Raw genomic sequence first — 16,374 nt, forward strand, 5'->3', positions numbered from 1 at the left:
AAACATCTGTGTTTATCACTGAGAAACAAACTCTGCTTTGAGCTGTAAACCACAAAAAACCTTTAACTGTGGAACTTCCAAAGTGAATTAAAGTGCATGGGAAAGAAGAATTATTTAGCCCTAGATTTATGATATCTGCTGAGGACTGGCGTATCTACTACATAAGATAGACTGAAGATATCTTTGTGTTTTTTTTCTTTTGGATGGGTGTTAAGTTTTGGTATATTTGTATGGGGTATATGGAGAGGAGGAATGCTCAATCTCATTTAAAATTAGCTGTAAGAAAGTAAGGCACCCAGCCTGCTCTGTGGTCAATGGTGAAAAAATGCTTCTTCGCACAGTGATTCATCCCCTCTGTGTTGGATGTAGATCCTCAGAGAGAAGAGATCTCTGACTCCTGGAGTTCAGGTTGGAGGGTTACCTACCCTAAAGTTAGTTGAAGCCCACTGTAAATGGACAGATTTATATGGCCTCTGCTTAATGTCTCTTCCATAGAACTAATCTCTTTTCCAGACTTACATGTATCCATCTGTTTGTGTTTATCTCAGGAAAAGGGGCCAATGAAGAATATAATTTATTTCATGTTGAGGGTTATGAATAGAGTGGTGCTAAGACTTTAAAAGAAATCAAAGAACCAGGTTCTGTTTTGATATTCTGATTCATAAATATATGCTATTGAAATCTCTCTAGGCTTCTGTGAGGCAAAATGTGGTTGTATTGTACTGTCTTGCATTCTCCTTAGCACTGTTTAATGATTTTGTGAATATCATCTTTATAATGTTTTTGTTTAGAATTAAAATTATAAGCTAGTTTACAGTAAAAATCAGGATGAAATTTCACTCTTGTAGTTATGTTATTTTTAAGTTTTAGAAAGATTACCCCTCACCCTCCCCCAATTCTATCAAGATGTTTTCATACATACATGTAGAGTCTTTTGCTCCCTCTTCTAGGCTGGAAAAGAAGTAGAAGTGCTTAATTCATATACATGAGATAATATTCTTCTCTACAACAAAACAAAGATATGATGACTGCATGTACAAGCATTCTAGTGTAAATGTAATCAGTGGGGAGCAGCAGTAATAACCCACATATCTTTGGCATGTACTAACAATCAGGTTTGAAACTCTACAAATACTCCCCTGTTTGAGCTAAAACATTTACACCTTCATACCTATTACCTGCCTGAACAAGATATGTTATGCTGGTATACAATAATATTGCATCTTCATTTTATAGATATAATATTAATACAAAAAAAACCCCCAAAGACCTCTGATTTTCTTCATCCCAAGTATTCATGAATATAAGCCAAGACCCCAAAACCACAGGATTCCTTTAAATATCATCAGTTCTAAAGATAAGATATTCTGGGCTGTTTTACATGCCCTTCTAGTTTTTGTGGGCACTACAATTTGTATTTCCAGGCTCTTCTTCAGTCAGCAGAAGGAGAAATGAACTGTTAGTTTTTATGAACCCCGAGATATGTAATTGCATCATTTTAAGGAACTGTGACTATTTAGCAGGGGTTTCAGGAGGCATTTAAGATCTGATTTCAAACAATGTTGAATTTAAAAGCCTGAGAGGTTGGGTAACATAAATAAATGGCAGTTGGATTATTTAACTTCTGGACCCTAATTACCTGTGAAAACTATGGATTCTGCAGAACAGCAATCTAGTAATCATTGGTTTTGTAGATTAATATATATTCCTAAACTGTTATCTTTTAAATTAACCTTAACTGTGCTTTGAGTTAAATACATTTGTTAAGGTGTATTTTGAAACAACATATGACCACATTGGTGTTTATTGGATTGTACAGGTGTTATAAACGATTGATTGTACTGCTTTAATCAACAGTCACTTTCTTTCTGTAAGGACACGCTGGCATAAATGTAGAATGGGCATTAGAGAGATAAGCAAGGAATTTAATATAAACTGTAGTCACAGGATGTGATAAGGGATATGGCTGCCCCAAAATAAAGAGGATCCAATTTTTCCTGTTTATATAAGTGATAATAACAGCTGTATAGGAAAAAGTGTATGAACAGGAAATGAATAGCAACACACCTTTTCAACTCTATCTGGGATTTCCTGAGCTTTATAGCTAATAGCCCTGAACAGGTTCTTTTTCCAAGAATTTGTTTGATTTGTTTTTGACTTCATGTAAACTATTAGCATCCACAACAAACTATCTAATTATGTTAGTTTCACTTGTTGGTTTTGGGGCTGAGTTTGACTTTACCTGCTAGCAGAACTGTATTAACTTGTTCTTATCTGCAGAAAGCATCCCAGATGACACAGGGAATTTGGTTTCAGGAGTACACATTAAACAGAAACCTATTCAATGTTAATACTGCAATAGTATACCCTGTCTTCCAAAGAACTTAGTGATGTCGTAGACATCTGTGCTCAATCAAGTCAGACGTCTGAGCTGTGAACTGTTCAAATATGAAGATTCAAAGGACTCAGTTATGCCACCAATGTGTGGAATTTCGTGGGTGACTTGTTTATATACATTTTCATTCTCTGAGCGACAGTAAAATAAATAAAGAAAAAAGGTGCAGATTTCCAGAACAGATTTGCCTGGAAACAACACTGTAACCTCTTTATTAAAAAGATGAGGTGGTCTTTTGGCTGATTTAAGACCCATAGTAAAGCAAGTTGCCAAAGCAATTAAGTAAAGATCTACAATACTGTACTTGACTTTATGAGCATATAAATCTCATAGATGGAAATGTCATGCCGACATAGCTTTTTACCAGAGATAAAATATGCCTATTCCATGTACAGATTTTCATCTGACTTTGTGGTTTCTCGGGATGTGAATTCAAGGGTTGTTGTCTTTCTGACGATTGGCACTGAAGAGTGAAAGGTGTGGAAGACTCAAGTGTTTATTGCTGCTGAAAAAACAGACCACTTTTTTAACTGGCATAAGTCCAAGAAAATGTAAAGGTCAAAGACCCAGGCAAAAGAAGAATATAAGAAATAGATGATACTCTTTTGGCTATAGGAAGAACAGACTACAGAACACGTCTTTTTTATTAGTACTTTTGCTGCAGATTGGGTAATTACCCAAGTGACTTTTAATATTAATTGTTAAAATATTCCACTCAAAATATACCATTTACAGCTGATTAGAGCATCCAGATCTGTGTTGTTGAAAATCTGATGTATAAACCAAAAACCAAAATTGTGAAATTTTTTAACGAAATTAATTTTTTTTTTAAAGTTTAGAAATTTTTTTCTGGTTCCTTTCTTTTTACGCCAGAAAACTGGCAACTAGCCCACTGTTTTGTTACTGAAGCAGTGTCCTAGAGTCAGGGCATTGTGCGAGGCAGCCCTATTGGATCAGAGGCAGCCTGAGGAGTTTCACAGAGCCAGGAACCGGCTGCCTAACAAGCCTGGGAGACGACTAGGAGATGTTTGGAGCAATCGCTGATGAAATACAAGGCTACAAAGTTTCGCTGGAGAATTACTTATCACTTCTAACATTTTCTTCATTGTTACCATACTTACATAGCATATAGTTATTGTCTGCACAGTGGTTTGAAGCTGGTGTCACTTTGTCATGGTTTAGCCCCAGCTGGCAGCAAAGAACCACACAGCTGCTCTGTTGCTCCTCCCCCCAGTGGAGTGGGGAGGAGCACTGGAAGAAAAAGGCAAAACTCGTAGTTTGGAATAAAGACAGTCTAACAGAACAGCAAAGGCAGACAACAGTAACAACAATAATACTGATAAAAAAAATATACAAAGCAAGGGTATACATAGTGCAATTTTCTCACTGCCTGATGCCCAGTGCGCTCCTGAGCACTGATTACCCTAACCTGGCCAGCTCCCTGGCTTAAGTCTGAGCATGTTGTCACATGGTGTCGAGTACCCCATTTGGCTCCTTTGGGTCAGCCGTTGGGCTGTGCCCCCTCTCAGCTTCTTGTGAAAATTAACCCTATCCCAGCTGAACTGAGGGACACACTTACAAATGATATCATAACATACAGCTGCAAATACACATATAGAAGCAGATTTTCAGGAGTATTTAGCAGCTAAACAGAGGCAAATATTCACAGCTTTTCTGCTGCTCATTGAAATATTCTGATTTGAAGTCAAGGTACCAAGCTTACTCAAATGCATTTGAAAGCCTCACCAGGGACAGAACCACAGCTTTAAAGACCTAAATGACTCTAAAAGTGTTGTCTCTGCTCCCAGGGAAAGACCAAAATGGAAAGTGACAAGCTCAGGTGAGAGACTGCTGTAAAGGAAAGTGCCTTGGAGTGGCCAGGTCAGGGACAGGTGAAGGCAGGCCATGAAATTCATGCTAGCTATGGAGGGTCCTGAGCAAGTTCTCTGTTGACAAAATCTCCTTAAATAGTAAGTCTAATCTGTGAAAGGTGCAGAGGCTGCTGTGCCCTTCAAGGTCTCTTACGGACATGCAAAAATGTTTCCTCCATTAAGTGACGGATGCACAGGCTTTTGCACGTCTTCCCTCCACAGTGAAGTACTAAACCATGAAGTCCTTACTCAACTACTGAAGATGGAATACATTGAATCTTTGTGGATTAGTTGATTTCTTTTCAAGACTTACATCATGTCAAATCAAAGCCTACTGACTCCTCCCATTCACAAAAATCTGTCTCATCAAATTAGTTAAATTGCTGGGGTGTATGCAGACTGTAATACATATTAATATAAGAGATGGCAGTCAGATCCAAGCGTACAGCCGGTGTAAGTCGTCATGGGTGGGTAAGCCCCATGGCAGCCTGAAAAAGTATGTGAATTTATCCAGTAGTGTGCAGTATGAGAACCTTAAATAAGGATAAAGCTGAACCCCAAGGACAAATCCTACTGTATTTATTCCTTTTTTTTTTTTTAATTTTTAAAATAAATAATTAAATTATCTTGTTTCCTTCAACATATATATATTTCCATTTTGTGTACTTATTTGGAGATAAAAATAGCCTGTTACAGAACACCTTATTCTCAGCTCTCATATGTAGAAGCCAGGAATCCTATGCATCTCTCCTGAGGGTTTCTGTAATAAATCATAACAAAAGTTTGTTTGGATTATGACTTCCAAGTCAAAGAACCACTGAAATTTGCAGTTATTAACAAAGGACTTTAGATTCCACCCTTCGCATTAAAACAGCAGTGAATGTAACTGTCTCCCTCCCCTACATACTGCTGTGTTGCATCAGCTTTGCAGATTTGGGAATTTAAATGTGTTTGAGAAACTCGCCTGATGTTTAATACCAAGACTTAGCCAACACTTGCTCTATAAAAATCTGGCCTCTTCTCTTTTTTTAAAACAAAGAAATAAAACCTATATATTTTACATTGAACATTTTAAGGCACTTACCTTTTGCCTGTAATCACAACTGTCCAATGAAAATCAAATGGGGAAACCTGCTGCACAGTTTAAATGTGTCAGTAGCAACATAATAATATTATTTGTCCAGCACAGAATGAAAGGTGAGATATTGCAACGTTAGTAAATTCTTGTTTTATATTATTCATGGTCTTTCCAATCAGGCATTTTGCCAATGATATCGTTTTTATGGCATATTTATAACGTGCGTCGCAAGACAAAGAGAACTCGTATCCCAGCAATAAACTTTGAGAAAGTTAAACAAAGTTTAAAAGAAAATGGTAAATGATCAGCACATTAACAACCCTCATCCACTCCTGAATAAAACAGCAATATAATGACCTATGTCAGTACTGCATTTGGTAGTATTAACGTGGCTGCTAGAATTGTATTTATGACCCCAGGAAGACTGTGCAGTCTTTCAGCCCTACGGATTTCTGGCAAGGTCTCACAGTGCAGTTAAACCACATGCTGCTGTCTCAAGTTACTTGCTTAGGTGACTTAAAGCTCATCTAATGCTACTGGCACTCACTGCAGGGATGGTTCCTTTTGGTCTTGTGAGATTATCCTGTGGGGTGATCTATGCTGTGCCAGATTGCAGTGAATGCAAGGAAACAAACCTGGACTGGCACAATACAGATTCATCAGACACATACCCTAAAATGTACCAGAAAACAGGACCTGGACCACTCATTTCTGCTATTATGTGGTTGCCTTATTCACTGTTTTAGTCCTTTGTTCTGAAATTAAATGAACTGAAGTTCAAATATATTTCCCAGTGTATGAATTAATTAAATGTTTTAATTTCAACTTTGAGAGACAGAAAAAAAGATTCCTTTCTGAAAGTGGTGGAGGACTGCAGAACATCAATGGGAGTTTTGCCATGCATCTCTTGAGCTGCCTAATTTTCGCTTTCAAAACTCCCATAGTCGGCAATTCAGAGGAGGAATAAGCCTCAAAAGTCTTGCCAAAAATTACCATGCTCATTTATATTTTTTTAAAAAAGTGATATTTGGACCAAAGTATGCAGTGCTGCTAGGTGAGGCAGTTGTTTCTTTAAGCTTATGGATTAGAAAGCTGTTAGGGAGTGTGTTACTCATGTCTGAGCTGGTTCTAGTTACGGGAATCCAGTGCACTGAAATTTTGGACATAACAGCATCTGGAGCTCACAGAAGTGCTGCTGAGGTCTGGCCAACTCACAAGCAAAAAAAGAGCAGATCTTTCCTTAGTAATACATAAAAGTTTTTAAGATATCCCTGCCTGAAAGCCTGTGCAGCCTGATGCAGAGCTGCAAATTGTACTTGATACTTCCTCAAAAGATGCTGGTGTTCTCATAGAACAGCAAGACCTGCCTACCCATACGGAAGTAATGTCTTTGTTTTAGAGGTCCATATCCAGTCACCTTTATCTTATGAATCGTCCTACTGAAATTAATGAAAATTAACTGAACACTAAGAAAAGATCCAACCTGAGTAGAAGTATCAGAATACAGGCCCAAGCTTTAGGTACAGAGTCACAATCTGTGTTTAAATCCCGGAAACTGAGAAACACCCTTAAAAAAATCTCTGAGACTGAACAGGAGAATAGATGCAGGATAGTTCCTCATGTAACCTGCATCTCCAAATACATTTGATAAAACGTTTTTCAAGTATCATAGTTACTTAAAAACATTTACTTTGTTGTTGTTGCTGTTGATCTGCAGCATGTATTTTTAAAAGCTTTTGTTCAATGTTCCTGTTTTTTTAAAATATCAGATTTACAGCGTTATTTGCTATGGGTTGGGCACATTGATCTTGTCAATTTATGTTATACTTGTACAGAAGGAAAAGAGAGCAAGTGCCACTTGCTGCTAAACACAATAGCAGAATTTGTTTCAGCTACTCCCTATGTGTAGGACTAGTACTAACTAGAGTATCAGTTACTGCTTTTCTGTTCTTTAAGAGTGACCTATACTGGGAAAAGTACCACTCAGTTCCTTAGACCTGCTTCTCAGTCCTTGATCCTCTGGCCAAAGTGTTGTGCCAATCCTGACAGAAGCCTGTGTCTCCATTGCCTCATGCCTCATGCCGTGGGTGGTCATTACTAGCAGACTGTTTTTTTCCAATTAGACTAATGCTTTGTAAACACATCTGAATTTTATTATCTGCTGTAGGTAAATCTACAAGGCACAAAGCAATGAGCAGTCTATCATTTACTCACTAGAAATATGACAATGTGTCATCTCTATCACACATGCCAGTGAGGCATCAGAGGGCAGCAGTCTCCACCCTTTGGCTAGAGAAGAGCCAAACTAAATCATCATATCTGTAGCTAAAAGTCAGAGAAAATTATTTTGATTTTTTCTCTACAGTGGAGGTTCTGAATATGGGAAAGATTCTTATCCTGGACCTAAACTGAGCCCCGCAAATTCAAACATTAGTATTCCAGTTCAGTGAAGCTGGAAACACCAAACGTTGCTCATCATATTCTTTACACACATGGGCAATACAGTGATGCTACAGCTACACACAAAAACAAATGTATACCTATAAGTCAGCAGATGCATGGACTCATCATGGTCTTTTATTGCTGAACAGAGTGGTTTGGAAGATGTGATATAGACAAAGGTCTATCCAGATCTCAAAATAAGACCCGTTGATTATTATTGTTAATTCCAAGCAGTTTTGCAATGCTTCACTTCAAGCACACTGAAAACATTAAATGAAGAATTAATTGTTGATGTAACTGTATTAAAGGGACTGAAATCTTTTTCAGGAATATTTTAAAAGGTCATTCATAGACACCGTAGTCCAATTATTAGGTCTTCTTACTGATGCAGCAAACAATATGACTTCCAGTGGCTTATCATGACACAGATCTCTTTCACTTATTTTAATGCAAATGCAAGTTTAAATAAATTTTATGCCAAATTTTTCAGTCAGTCATCCAGATAAAATGATACCATAGACGGTTCATCGTGTTCTAGGGGGAAAAAAAATGACAAGCAGTAGTTTTCATATGAAATGTCAGAGTGAATTGTTACTAAATTTTGAGATTTTTGAGTTTTGCCTTTTTCTTCTGATTGTCCTCCCCACCCCAGTGGGGGGAGGGGCAATGGAGCGTCCGCGTGGTCCTTTGTTGCCAGCTGCGGCTAAACCATGATAGTCCTTTTGGTGCCCAATGTGGGGCCCAGAGGGTTGGGATAATGGCAGGGCTGACCAGAAAGTATTAAAACAACTTTGTTATATGGATTTATTGTATTAGTAAATAGTCGCTTGTCAAAATACTGCTTTGTTTGGTCACATGGTTATGGTATGTAAACCCTTACTTGCCGTATGTGTTCCCCACGGTGCTGTTCATCGTCTCCGGTAAAAGGATCAGATTATCATTTTGCTGTATTTTGTAATATCAACTTACGGTATGATAACATCACTAGGCATGAGGTTAGGCTTGTTTTTGTATGCAGCACTGTGGTCATTTCCATACCTCGGCTGCGATCTCTTGGAATTCATTAATAATTGAATCCACTCTATGGGGAAGACCAGAGGGGATACTTTTCCACACTCTTTCACCCCTCCCCTCTGCTTCAGGCTAGTTGTGACAGCTTTTGAGAATTTTCAGTATCCATGGGATGTTCAAGCCAGTGTGTTCCTATTGTTCTGTCTCCTGAATGGGTTTCAGGTCTTGTTTAGGGTTAAACAAGTAGTTAAAAATATCACCCAGAGATCTGCCCCGGGGCTGGATAGCTATGAGTGGAGGGGTGCGTGGGATAGCACAAGCAAATATCTAGGGCAATGGGCACCCCTGGTGTTTTTGAATCTCACCCCTGAACAAGTACAGAATACTGACAAACTGGTAAAATATTTGGAAAAAGTGTGCTGCCACCCTGGGAATTCCAGAAAGACACAAATCACTGCAACGTGCTGGGGTCTGGCCCACGCCTACTGAGCCCTGATCAATTTATTCAGTGTATTAAAGGGGAAAGGGAGGGAAACAAAGTAACAGACACTGCAGCTGCCCCAGCCCCACTAACCAGCTCTGCAGCCCCAACAGCCCTTGAGGCTGCCCCAGCCCCAGCAGCAGGCACAGTGGCTGCTCCTACCCCAGTGGCCGGCACTGCGGCTGGACCAGAAAACCAACCCGTGCCAGTAGCAGCCACCCCTATACAGAAAAAGAAATACACAAAGAAATCAGTTCACCCCGTGAGGCATGACAATGAGCCAGGGCCATCACAAGAGCAGGAGAAGGAGGCAGAGCCAGAGATCATCACCCGGTCCCTGCTGCAAGACATGCGGAAAGTTTTCAGCCACCACCCAGGCGAACACACTGTCACCTGGCTGCTGCGGTGCTGGCATAATGGGGCCAGTAGCTTGGAATCAGAGGGCAGGGAAGCCAAGGAGCTGGGATCCCTGGCCAGGGAAGGGGGTGTTGACAAGGCAAGTGGAAAAAAGGCACAAATCCTCAGCCTCTGAATGCAACTTCTGTTAGGTGTGAGGGAAAGGTATCCCTTCAGTGAGGATGTTGTGTGTTATGCAGGCAAGTGGGTGGACCAATATGGAAAGGGGTATTCAGTACTTGAGGGAATTAGCTGTGCGGGAGCTGGTTTACTATGACCCGGACAATGCGCAGTTACCCACAGACCCAGATGAAGTCCAGTGCATGAGACCCACGTGGAGGAAGTTTTTACGGAGTGCACCATCCTCATATGCCAACTCACTGGCAGTAACAGACTGGAAAGGTGAAGAGGCACCAAAGGTGGATGAAGTGGCTGACCGACTCCTGCAACACAAAGAAAGTCTCTCTTCCTCCCCTATCCCGGTTGTGGAGAAATTGTCCTGGAAGCTCCAGTGACTCGAAGACAATATCCTACCCTCCACCTGTATGGGCCAGTATCTCAGCTATTAAGAGCAGGTGTTTCTCTGCTCAAGAGAGAGGATACAGAGGCTACACACCATGGGGCACCCTGTGGTTCTACCTGCGTGACCACGAAGAGGACATGAGGAAATGGGATGGAAAACCTACCTCAATCCTAGAGGCACGAGTATGTGAGTTGCAAGGAAAAACAATCACAAAAGGTGATTCTCCTAGGAAAAGTCTCACTCCACCTTCCAGTGGGCAGTTCTCCAGGCAGATTAGAAAGTTTGATCTCACTTCTGATCCTCTTGAAGGGCCCTCTAAATCATTATTGCAGGAAGTGAGTAACAAATACTCTGACCAGGATTAGAGTGGTCCTGCTTCCAGCCAGGTGGAGGAAAGGGACAACCGGGTTTATTGGACAGTGTGGATTCCATGGCCTGGCACGTCAGATCCACAAGAATATAAAGCTCTAGTGGGCACTGGTGCACAGTATACTTGAATGCCATCAGATTTCAAAGGGTCAGAGTACATTTGTATTTCTGGAGTGACAGGCGGTTCCCAAGAGCTGAGTGTATTGGGGGCCAAAGTAAGCCTCACTGGGAATGAGTGGCAGAAGCACCCCATTGTGACTGACACCTGCTGTAGGTGACTCTGCTTCGGCAGGAGGGTTGGACTAGATGACCCACAGAGGTCCCTTCCAACCCCTACCATTATGTGATTCTGTGATTCTATGACACCAAGGCACTGTCTGTCCTTGGTACAGACTATCTCAGGAGTGGGTATTTCAAGGACCTGAAAGGGTATGGGTGGGCTTTTGGCATAGCTGCCTTGGAGTTGGAGGAAATTAAACAGCTGTCTACATTGCCTCGTCTCTCAGAGGTTCCTTCCTCCCCTTTGTGGGGTTGAGGGTTGAAGAACAACAGGTGTCAGTCACTACCACAACAAAGCACTGGTGGCAATATTGCACCAACCAAGACTCTCTGATGCCCGTCTATAAGCTGATTCATCAACCGGAGAGCGAAGGAGTAATCAGCAAAACTCGCTCAAGCTTTAATAGTCCCATATGGCCAGTGAGAAAATCTACTGGAGAGTCGAGACTGACAGTAGACTGCTGTAGCCTTAATGAAGTCACACCACCACTGAGTGAAGTCATGCTGGACATGCTAGAACTTCAATATTAACTGGCGTCAAAGACAGCCAAGTGATATGTCACCATTGACATCACTAACACAGGCTTTTCCATCCCTTTGGCAGCAGAATGCAGGCCACAGTTTGCTTTCACCTGGAGGGGCGTCCAGTACACCTGGAAACGACTGCTTCAGGGATGGAAACACAGTCCAACCATTTGCCATGGACTAATCTAGACTGCACTGGAAAAGGGTGAAGCTCCAGAACATCTACAGTACATAGATCACATAATTGTGTGAGATGACACAGCTGAAGAAATTTTTGAGAAAAGGGAGAAAATAGTTCTTAACCTTCTGAAAGCTGGTTTTGCCATTAAGCAAAATAATGTCAAGGGACCTGCACAAAAGATACAGTTTGGGGAATAAATTAGCAGGATGAAAGTCATCAGATCCCAGTGGAAATGGTCAACCAAATAGCAGCTATGTCTCCATCAACCACCAAAAAGGAAACACGCCTTCTTAGGTGTCATGGGTTATTGGAGGATGCATATCCCTAATTAAAGTCAGATTGTAAGCCCTCTTTATCAAGTAACCCAGAAGAAGAACGGTTTTGAATGAGGTCCTTGAGCAATGACAAGCATTTGAACAAATTAAATGGAAGATAGTTCATGCAGTAGCCCTTGGGCAGGGCCGTTCAGGACAAGGTGTTAAAAATGTGCTCTACACTGCAGCTGGGGAGAATGGCCCTATCTGGAGTCTTGGGCAGAAAACACCAGGAGAGACTCGAGGTCGACCCCTGGGGGCTTTGGAGTTGGGGATACAGAGGATTCGAGGCCTGCTGCTCCAACTGAAAGAGATACTGGCAGCATATGAAGGTGTTTGAGCTGCTTTGGAAGTGGTTGGCACTGAAACACAGCTCCTCTTAGCATCACGACTGCCGGTCCTGGGCTGGATGTTCAAAGAGAGGGTTCCCTCTATGCATCATGTCACTGATGCTACATGGAATAAGTGGGTCGTGCTGATCACACAGCAGGCCCAAATGTGAAACCCCAGTCGCCCAGGAATTCCGGAAGTAATCATGGACTGGTCAGAAGGCAAAGACTTCGGAATGTCACCATAGGAGGAGGTGACACGTGCTGAAAAGGCCTTACTGTATAAGAAGCTGCCAGAGAATGAGAAGTAGTATGCCCTGTTCACGGATGGGTCCTGTCGCATTGTGGGGAAGCAGCGGAGGTGGAAGGCTGCTGTATGGAGCCCTACACAACAAGCCACAGAAACTGCTGAAGGAGAAGGTGAGTAGAGCCAGTTTGCAGAGGTGAAAGCCATCCAGCTGGCTTTAGACATTGCCAGTCGAGAGAAGTGGTCAGTGCTCTGTCTTTACACTGACACCTGGATGGTGGCCAAAGCCTTGTGGGGGTGGCGGCAGCAATGGAAGAAGAACAACTGGCAGCACAGAGGCAAACGCATCTGGGCTGCCCCTTTGTGGCAAGATATTGCTGCCCGTCTGGAGCAGTTGCTTGTAATATTGTGTCATGTGGATGCCCATGTGCCTCAGAGTTGGGCCACTGAGGAACATCAAAACAACCAGCAGGTGGATCAGGCTGCTAAGATTGAAGTGGCTCAGGTGGATCTGGACTGGCAACATAAGGGTGAATTTTTTATAGCTCAGTGGGTTCATGACACTTCAGGCCATCAAGGAAGAGACACGACATATAGATGGGCTCGTGACCGAGGGGTGGACTTGACCATGGATACCATCGCACAGGTCATCCATGAATGTGAAACATGCGCTGCAATCAAGCAAGCCAAGCGGGTAAAGCCTCAGTGGTATGGAGGACGATGGCTAAAATATAAATATGGGGAGGCTTGGCAGATTGACTACATCACACTGCCACAAACCCGCCAAGGCAAGAGCTATGTGCTCACAGTGGTGGAGGCCACCACCAGATGACTGGAAACCTACCCTGTGCCCCATGCCACGGCCCAGAATACCATCCTAGGCCTTGAAATCAAGTCCTGTGGTGACATGGCATCCCAGAAAGAATTGAGTCAGACAACAAGACTCATTTCCAAAACAACCTCATAGACACCTGGGCTGAAGAACATGGTATTGAGTTGGTGTATCACATCCCCTATCATGCATCAGCCTCCAGGAAAATCAAACAGCACAATGGACTTCTAAAAACTATTCTGAGAGAAATGGGGGGTGGGACTTTGAAAAACTGGGATACTCATTTAGCAAAAGCCACCTGCTTAGTTAACACCAGAGGATCCACCAACTGGGCTGACCCTGTCCGATCAAAACTTCCACGCCCTGTAGAAGGGGATAAAGTCCCTGTAGTGCACATGAGGAATATGCTAGGGAAGACAGTCTAGGTTAGTCCTGCCTCAGGAAAAGGTAAACTTCTCTGGGGGGCTGCTTTTGCTCAAGGACCTAGGTGCACCTGATGGGTGATGCGGAAGGATTGGTAAGCCCGATGTGTACCTCATGGGGATTTGATTTTGGGTGAGAATAGCTAATAAAATAAATTTTAAGATGTTAATTGCTAAATAACCCTGTAGCTGTACGTCATCACTACTGTAGTTGTTATGTGCTATATCAATGGTATTTCAGTAAGAATCACCCAAATTGATGAAGGATGATGGACTTTGACGAAATGGAGCAAAGTGCAGTGGTGACGGGACTGGATCTGGTTTCAGCAACTGGCACTCAGCAACTGCATCAAGATCAACATCTTCAACCTGCAGACTGTGGGCATCAGCTGTGCCAGATACACCTGCCGTGAGCTCCGGATGCAGCGTGCGACCGTCGAACACCATACATCATCTCTCCTGCCCTGAAAGACTGTTAAGATAGATGGAGCCCAACATCATGGATTAAATGAACTCAATGGACATTTTAGAGGGATGATCCATAGACAAAGGGAATGATATCTGTGTGTATATATTAAAAACATGAAAAATGGTGGTGATTAATTGGAAAACTGGGGACCTGGGCATGATGTAGACGGTATAGAATAAGCCATGGATAATGTCCTGTGTTCGGCTGGGATAAGGTCAATTTTGACAAGAAGCCAGGAGGGGACATAGCTGGGACGGCTGACACAAATTGGCCAAACAAACGGGGTATTAGATACCATACGATGTCATGCACTGTGCTGAGTGTGGGAGCTGGCCAGAGGGAGTTTAATCATGGCTGGGGAGCACACTGGGCATCAGGTGGTGAAAGAAAGTTGCTCTGTGTATTTCCTTGTTTTTGCATATTCTTCTTATCAGTATTGTTGTTGTTACAGTTCACTTCCTTTGCTGTTCTGTTAAACTGTCCTTATCCCAAACCACAGGTTTTGCCTTTTCCTTTCAATTCTTCACCCCAGAGGGGGAGAGGAGTGATAGAGCTGCCTCATAGTCCTTTGTTGCCGGCCAGGGCTAAACCATGACACATGGGGTCTACAAACACTGTAAAACAGTAAATTGGCAGAAGGTGAATGGAGTGCTGAAGTAGACATTCATTAACTTCCCTTCTGTGGTGAAAAAAACATTCAGCGAATCAGTTTTGAGTTTGCAGGCTCCATTTAAAACTTAAAACATCTGCTCAAGGGCTGTTGAAATGCTACTGCGAAAGAATAAATTTATCTGGAGAGAGAAATACCTATGTAGTGATTAGGAATGGTTTTTAAAGGATGAGCTAATATAAATTTAAAAAAACTATGCCGCAAAAGGAGGGAAATATTGGAAAAGACTATTCAAATTACTTTTTAAATTCTTATGTTCTCTTATTTGGTACTAACACAACACAATGCCAGTATCTAGATGTCATCACTCACAATTCATACTGAAGTTCCTCCTTACCTGTAAGACTAATATTTTCCTATTTTGTTTGGTAAGAGTTTTGAAACAATGAATCCCTTCAGATCTCTATTTGGCATTTTGTATCATACGGTAAGCGATTTGGCAAACTGAGCAACATGACCTTAACTGTACGTTGTCACTTGTGTATGCTAAGACACAGATGTTTAAAAAAAATCCCTCTGGATACATGCTGGGAAAAAAGTCACTTAGGAGAACTGGAAGGATTTAAGGTTTGTGATAGTGCTTTTGGCTGGACCATAGCTGAGTAACAGAAATGTGCCCATCTTTTGCCGAGTCAGATCTGAGGTGTTTCTGCAGGACCTTTTTTCGGTGCAAAAGGTCTCTATAGAGACAGTCCTGTTAGCAAAACCTGCACTTGAGATTTGAACCTATCACTATGTAGTGGTTTAACCCCAGCCACAAGTAAGCACCACCCGACTGTTTGCTCACTCCCCCCTGGTGGGATGGGGGAGATAATCAGAAGGGTAAAAGTGAGAAAACTCATGGGTTGAGATAAAAACAGTTTAATAGGTAAAGCAAAAGCTCCGCACAAAAGCAAAGCAAAACAAAGAATTAATTCACTACTTCCTGTTGGCAGGCAGGTATTCAGTCACCTCCAGGAAAGCAGGGCTCCATCACATGTAATGATTACTTGGGAAGACAAACGGCACCATCCCAGATATTCCCCCCTTCCTTATTCTTCCCAACAGCTTTATATGCAGAGCATGACGTCATATGGTATGGAGTACCCCTTTGGTCAGCTGGGGTCAGCTGTCCTGGCACACCCCCAGCCTCCTCGCTGGTGGGGTGGTGTAAGAAGCAGACAAGGCCTGGACCCTGTGCAAGCACTGCTCAGCAATAACTAAAACATCCCTGTGTTATCAACACTGTTTTCAGCACAAATCCAAAACATAGCCATACTATCTACAATGAAGAAAATTAGCTCTATCCCAGTCAAAATCAACAGACACTACCAGTAATGCATTCTTGCAAGTGTTGTACACTTGTAGAGAAATACTCATAGATTAAGGAAGCAACTAAAATCTAACTTCCATCTGTTTGCTACAACTAACAACTAAGAAAATCACCTGCATTTCAAATACAAAGCCTAGAAAATGTTTAAAAGCTGTAAATTGTCATTAAGAATGTATTACTGTTGCAAATTTTGAACATACACTTCATCATTCTTCAGGACATTGTGCT

Source organism: Opisthocomus hoazin, chromosome 1 (assembly GCF_030867145.1).
Source record: "Opisthocomus hoazin isolate bOpiHoa1 chromosome 1, bOpiHoa1.hap1, whole genome shotgun sequence".
NCBI classification, from domain to species: domain Eukaryota; kingdom Metazoa; phylum Chordata; class Aves; order Opisthocomiformes; family Opisthocomidae; genus Opisthocomus; species Opisthocomus hoazin.